Raw genomic sequence first — 7296 nt, 5'->3', positions numbered from 1 at the left:
ATTAAAATGGACTAAAAAGGAGAAATAATTTTTTTAGACATTAGTGACTATAAATAAAAGCGTGGAGCGCCCACGAAGATTACGTCAACATAGTTTAGCGCTCCACGCTTTTATTTATAATCACTAACGTCTAAAAAAATTATTTTCTCCTTTGTAATACATTTTTATATAAGGGTGGTTTTTAAAAAGTCTTTTTTTATATATTTTTTTAGTATGTCCAGCCACAATTATATTTATCACTATCGCACTAAAAAGCGGTCAAAGTACCCTTAACGTAGTTAAGTCCCCATAACAAACTTCCCAGATCAATTTCCATAAGAAAATTGAAACTGCACCTGCACATTTGCAACGCGTCTTTTTATAGAAAATATTGCAACTCTTTATTTCCTTTCCGATAGATTGACGTAATTGTAGAATTTCCTCGGCTAGATCCTCGGGTGTGGGTGTTACGGTGGGGATCCACCATGGTAGTGCACGATAACGTCAGGTGTGATGGGATTGCCGGCACACACCCGTTGACGTCACCATTACACCTCCGAATCGAATTTCCGATCTTTTTTCTCTTCCCAAGCGGATCGGGTGGGCGTCGCGTCGGCAAAACACGCGGCCGTTTAAAATTATACTCGGCTTTGCGACCATGCCCACGGTCGTGTCGCATCGATCGATCACCTTTATAGCGCGTCATCCGTTAATGTTCCCCCATAGTGTTCGCGCTGGAGCGTCTGTCCCCGCTGGAGAATAATACTCCGTAAACATCAAGGAACACTGAATTATAGAATCCAAAAATGACCGATCCTCAAACTTCTATAACTTCACGTCAAACAAATATTAAAATGCCTGTGTTCATTCTAAAGGGTGAATTCTTTACTTTCACGCCCCTAAATAATAGCTTTTTCAAAAATCACAGGGTGAAAAATAACCGATAAAAAATTAAAGATTTCTTAGCAAATTCTCTCACGATTCAACAAGTCGTCCCTAACGCCATTCATGGACACGCACGACAGCAATTAATCCGAATATTAAAGCTAATAGTTACAGCACTGTCGTCAGGAAGCTAATTAATACACCCAAGCCTCCAAAGCGTTAATTTCGAGACAGCATTAGGAATCTGGTCAGAAATTGGGCTTAGCTTAACAAGACGTGTGCGTGTGAACGGATAATCCGTGGCTTTGCTCAAGTCGCAAGGTATGCGATCAATCGATCCTCGGTTGTCTCATAGCCGTGACAGTGTTTGGTTATTGGTGACGTAATTATGTACCTGTAGCTTATGGTGTTATAATTGGCTTGTGACTCTTTTAAATCGCCAAATTAAATATGCATTGTATTTTACAATATGCTAGTACATTGAAAAAAATCACATTCAAAGGATTACTTTCTCCATTAATCTATTTCAGAGCAACATATTCGGATTCTAGCTAGACAGTGGATTTTAAGCATTTACGACAAAAATTAGTGGATGTAATTTAAGACATTAAGAAAGAAAATAAATATCTATTTCACTTTTGTGTGAGCTTATATAGCCAACAATTTCCCAAGGCCCCATCCCTCGAAGTGGACAAAGTCTAGTCTTAACACGAGATTACAATTCCAGTCTCCTCGGATGCAACCAGGTGCACCGGATTACGCACCATCATCTGGCAGCCAGCAGTCTAAGCTGCAGAGGAGTAGCAAAGGATCAAATCTTATTCCCGTCAGGATGCGCCCTTGTGTCCTTTCGTTAAGCTGGCCAGTCCACTATCGGAGTTCCCGGTAGAAGACGTGCAACGCGGCGATGAAGGATCGCGAGTGATGAAGATAACCGCATTAGGTGACACGTGTTGCACAAAGTACCGGGATGCTGCTCGGCATAGCTGACATTGCCACCGGGTTTCCATCTTACCCTGGCGAACTGGACAATGGATTTAGGTTGCAGACCGTGTCCCTTTATCACGGAGGCGTGGGCGACACGACGGTGTCCGGAGGATCCTTTGACCCAGAAAAATCTCCTGGAGATAGCAAGGTGTCGTGCAGGCGGCTGGGGCGAATGCAAATTCGACTTTTCGCGCGATAACAAAGAGGTCGTTAACAGGACCCAATCCGGGGCTCTCTCCGCTTTCAGCGTTTTCCAAGCTATCTTCGCTGGCCGTCCTTTTCACGGGATTTTTCCCAGGTCGCTTGCGACACGCCGCGAATCGTAATTCAGTTTAATGCAACGCTTTGAACCGTGGCCGACACTGTGGAATTGTCGCGGATCGAAATTTCCTTCTGCCACGGATCTGTTTGACGCCTCCAGTAGATTAGTTGTCGCCAGGAACAGACATTACTCACCGTACCTTCTCAAAGACCCTCTTCAGCCTAGACAGCATCCTCGAGACCGATTCTCCGTGGGTCAACGAAATCGTTCTAACCTAATCCCCATTTCTTGCTACTTGCTACTGCATTTAAAATTTTCCAGAAGGCCACATCATTATGATATCATAAGATATGTAGCCTCAGGATGACAGACACTACATTCGATGCATAAAATCCGCCGCCTGGTAACGATAAGTGACGAGTGTCAGGAGTATATCTTCTCTGGAGTCGTTCAACCCAGAAGAACATCGGGATTCGCGATTAGCCAGGAATTGGGACGCAAAGACACGGTCAGTGGTCACCAAGGTCTCGATTCGACGTCTGGACGTCGGGCGCCGGTACGTCTGCAGCTCGAAACGCAAGGCAGAATGAGGGAGGGGGGAGGTGGATGCTGGCGTTCTCTCAGGGGGATGGTTCGCTGACAACCCCTTCCACATGACGGGGCTATAAATCCCGAGCAACCCCCGTCGCGTCGGTGTCTTCTGGAAACCGACTCCTCCGCAATCGGCGTTGTACGCCGTGTCTCGTGTTCTCTCGCCACGTGTTGCGGTTCCTGACGTCACGCAATGACGTCATCGAGCTCCGACGCAGTGGCTGCTACCCGCGTCGATCCGCCCCCGGACCAGTCGCACCCGACACACGTGAATTATCCGACCCGCGAGACGCCTCGTTGAAAATGGACCTTTGATTCGTCAGAGAAATTATTCAAATCATCACGAAGTGAAAGCGAAGGAAGGGAGCATAAGGAATTGTATCCTTGCCAAAGTGTGCAAAACAGAGAAAAGAGAGGAAGCAAAAATTGGAAGCTGGTACAAGAGAAAAATGGAGATTGATTAAACGAGTTAAATGAAGAAGATAAAAAAGAGGATGATAGATGCAGCGTGCAAGTGTAGCTTCAATTAAAGAACGTTCTACTGAAAGTCGCCACCAAAAAACAAAGTAGTGTTTTACCAAAGCATCGCGCGCATCTAATAAAATTCAATCCACCCGCACCAACCAGTTCATCGATTTGTCGTTAGCGAACCGACAAGCATTATGGAGTTTGATCATTCCGCACTAAAACCTCTAGATTTACGTGCTGATTGTTGGATTAAACATAAAAATGAAATAGTTATTGTTACATCTATTCACGTCATCCAACGCGATGATTAATCGTTAGTATACCAGCCAGCATGGTTTCAATATTTATGTGTTTTACGTCGTTAGTACAGTTGCATAATGGCAAAGCTGAATAATTACAAGTGAGGGACACTTATAGATAGACTGCGGTTTTTATGCTAAATTTTTGTATTTTTCATAAAAATCCTACTTATAGATCAAACAATGCAAAACATTTCCAAAATGTCCAATTTAGACGATTGTTATTTCTCCCATTTTTGTCCCATTCTTGAGAAAGATCGACCACAGCGCATTGCACCGATGCAACGAGCCACGCAGCGCTGCAATTTCCCGTGGAATGCGACGTTTCCCGCGAGCTACCGGCCTCTTGTAAATTAAACTCACGCGCGCAATATTTTACACTGTGCCTACACTCGTTTCGACTCGTCGCAGGCGCAGCCAGCTGGATTCAATTATGATCCCGATCGCATGATCCCCGGGACACAACTAACGGCGTAGATAAATCTACGGTTTAGTGGGAAGCGTTTTGCAGCGACGGTTTGATGGTGGTCGGCGGTTTGCTGATGATTAATCGAGGGATTTGATGAGGCTGGTGCATTGAATTTTGTGGACTCTGACTCCATTACTCTTTTGCAAAACGCCGACGAAGTATCGTAGACCAAACTACTAATGATCATTACAAGGCTCCTCACCTTAAATCCACGCTAATACTAACAAAATTTTTTGATTTTTGTGCAATTTTCCAAACTTTCGATTTGCTGTGATTATTTATAATACAGGGTGCACCACGAAGCGTGATTAGCTTAGATTATTCTGCTGTTAGCGGTTCGATCGGAAGATTTTTTAATTAAAATAATATGGTTTAATGTATAATCAATATTTTTGGAGATATTTGTCTGTAACGCTTTATAATGTTCACCCTGTATATTCATGGTAATGAAAACATGTAATTATAAATATCTTAAAAACTATGGAGTATCTGCGCCTATAATGGGGTATACACGTTAACGGGAGAACGAGATCTATAACCGTACAACGTTTCAATCAAATCTGACATGGGAAGGACCGCAAGTGTCCGACTTCGATTTTGATAATCTTTTGTGAGACAATAGTATATGGATCCCTAATGGTGTCTGAAAAATATTAGCTGTAGTTACTCAATAGCTTTAAAGATATAAACAATTGAACTTTCACGCAACCTACTTACACGGCTAATGGAACTTTGAAAACTTGAGCTGCAAATCATGGTGTATCCTCAAGGTATATGAAAGCTTAATTATTTATATCTTTAAAACTATTGAGTAACTACACCTAATATTGTGCATACATCATTAGGATTCCATATACCATCGTCTCACAAAAAATTATCAAAATCGAAGTCGGACACTTGCGGTCCTTCCCTTGCGAGACTCATCGACCTTGTTAGTATCTCCTAAAAGTTGGGTGTAGGAAAGCTGTAGGTTGACCTATAAAAAACAGTAGGTGACCTTGATCGCTCTAGAAAAAAAGGGTTGACGAAAAATTTGGTATAATTACCTCAAAGCTCTCCTTGAACCATGTTATTTCAGCTAAAAAAAATTCCGATCAATCCACTAACAGCAGAATAATGTAAGCTGATCACGTTTCGTGGTCCACCCTGTATAATAATGAAGATTGAATAACTTGGCCAAAGAAGATCGTGGCAGAAAAACTAAAGTCGTTTGGTTCATTTATAAAAGAGTTCTTCTGACTTAAAGTGTGTTCGATGTGTCATGAGACTGACAGTGCACCAGTTCGACCATTGTTCGAATATCGGGTTCTCTTGTTCCGAAAGGGTAGCGGTGGGAAATCGGCGGTTGCGAAACTGTAAGTGGATCTTCGTTTCGCGTTTCCGGCCGCTCTGTCATTCGAGGACTGCCACAGAGATTCGAAATAACGCGTTAACTTCGGGCACGTAATTCGCCGTAGAAGTCCAACGCTCGTTGCACCGGGTGGCAACCGAGTTAGCAAGAGTTCTGGGTTCGCGGTTCCTTGTGTAACAGATGCTGTCCCAGTCACCGATAAAACAATTCGCCAGGCTCGCCCGATCGCTCCTGGCGATGCGAACTTCCCGTGCAGTCGTCGACACGGCGACTGTACTCGCAGTTTCCTGTTGCACCCGGGCTTATTTATTTAGCCAGCCACCGGATAAAATTCCCTTTGGCGCACCGAAGTGCAAATTAGACTCGGAACGATCCCCCTGGTCGCCCGTAATTGCCGGTTTCCTTCAGCCCGGAATGATAATGAGGAATCCGTTGTCTCGAACTTGTTCCTAGTTTGTTGCGCCGCTATGAATTGCAAAATAATGCAGAAACCCGCAGAACAAATTCCGCGGGAACGGGTGCCGCGTGCTTAAACTCAAAACATAAATCGCGGAGGGAATTTCAGAAGCTGAGGAGAATGCGGTTTGTTCCCTTCTTCTATTTTCCGTTTTGCGGTTTGCTCTTTCTCCCTCTCTCTCTCTCTAATTAAATATAAATACAGTAATTTAATTGCGTAGATCTGTGCAGAAACAAATTTTTCAGCACTCGTTGGTAAAGGCGTCGCTTAAAAATATCTATCATTCAAAAGTTCATTAACAGACAAAGTATCGACACCGAGCTAAATAGAGAACAATGGAAGAATAATTGAATCTCGAGTCTGTTAAAAGTTCAATTGAAAGAACTAGATTCTCGTATAGTAGAATGGTCGTTGGAGCAAGTGGCCAGAACATATCGATTCGCGCTTATTTACAAGTATTCGTACATGCCTGATTTATTTACGGCAAATGGGAAAATTCCATTGGACGTGCGCTTTAACATTTCATCCCTTGACAGTGATTTCCGTGCGCAGCCGGGCGACGTTTTAATTTTCCAAAGATAGATTTTCGCAGAGTCAAGGTTCGCCCGGCCCTCGGACGAGCGTGCGCTACGCCAGAAGTGAATTATTCATTGTGAAGGCTGCATTTTCATCCCGCCTTTGGTAAGGGCGGCAAAGCAGGCGCCAACGGATGAAAAATCCCAGATTTCAGATCTCGGTGGCAACCGGCACTAGGATTTTCGGTGGCTTCGCGTATTTCTGCGAAATTAATCTCTTCCTGCTGCGATGTCTCATTCACTCGCGAGCACGCACCGCGATAAAAGTCCGGTCAATCGGAGTTACAACAAACGCTGTCTTCGTAATAATCAAATAAATACCAGTGTGATTGTTCGTCTGATATTGGCGCTAGTGATAAATGGTACACATAGCGAATAAAGCAGTAAGTTCATCAGACAAGGGGAATATTTCCATAATTCTTTTAGAAAAGTTTTCGTTTAGTTTGAAATCGTCGATTAGTTAAATGAGGCAGTTTAGTTAAATGAGGTAATAATTATGTAAGTCAATAGACGTCGGTGCGGAACTTCTACGTTACTTTCAATTAATACAGTGTGTCCATGTACAATGTAGCAATGAAGTTCAAAACTCTCCGAGGTACTTCATGAATTGACTCGTTAACTTTAAACGGTCGGATGAAAATTCACTTATATCCTAGATCCTCTAAAATTCTTGATGTCGACACGATTTTAATATATATATAATTCATGAAGTACTTCATCGTATAATAAATAATGTATAAATAAAACTTTAATTCGAACCTGTTATTTCATGCTCTATGTATAATGAATTTTTGGTATATTTCATACCAATTGTATATATGTATAAAAAATAATACATACAAATTGTATATATGGCAAAATTCTTGGAATAACTGGTTTCACATATTTCGGATTTTAAAGCTTCGAAGGGTTGCCAATAGTATACAAAAATATTCTCAAAATTTGAACCTCCAAAAATTGAATTTTTACCACG

The 7296-nt window shown here is 42.5% G+C and overlaps 1 protein-coding gene across 7 annotated transcripts in view; it reads right to left on the bottom strand.

Annotated features, from left to right (window-relative positions):
- The window catches only part of Dop1r2 (dopamine receptor 2), a 97871-nt gene that overhangs the window by 30186 nt on the left and 60389 nt on the right, over positions 1-7296 (bottom strand). The window lies entirely within an intron of this gene.

The sequence above is a fragment of the Lasioglossum baleicum genome, chromosome 15 (assembly GCF_051020765.1).
Source record: "Lasioglossum baleicum chromosome 15, iyLasBale1, whole genome shotgun sequence".
Taxonomy (NCBI): Eukaryota; Metazoa; Arthropoda; class Insecta; order Hymenoptera; family Halictidae; genus Lasioglossum; species Lasioglossum baleicum.
The sequence above is the reverse complement of the archived record's forward strand: the minus strand, read 5'-3'. Positions and strand labels throughout refer to the sequence as shown.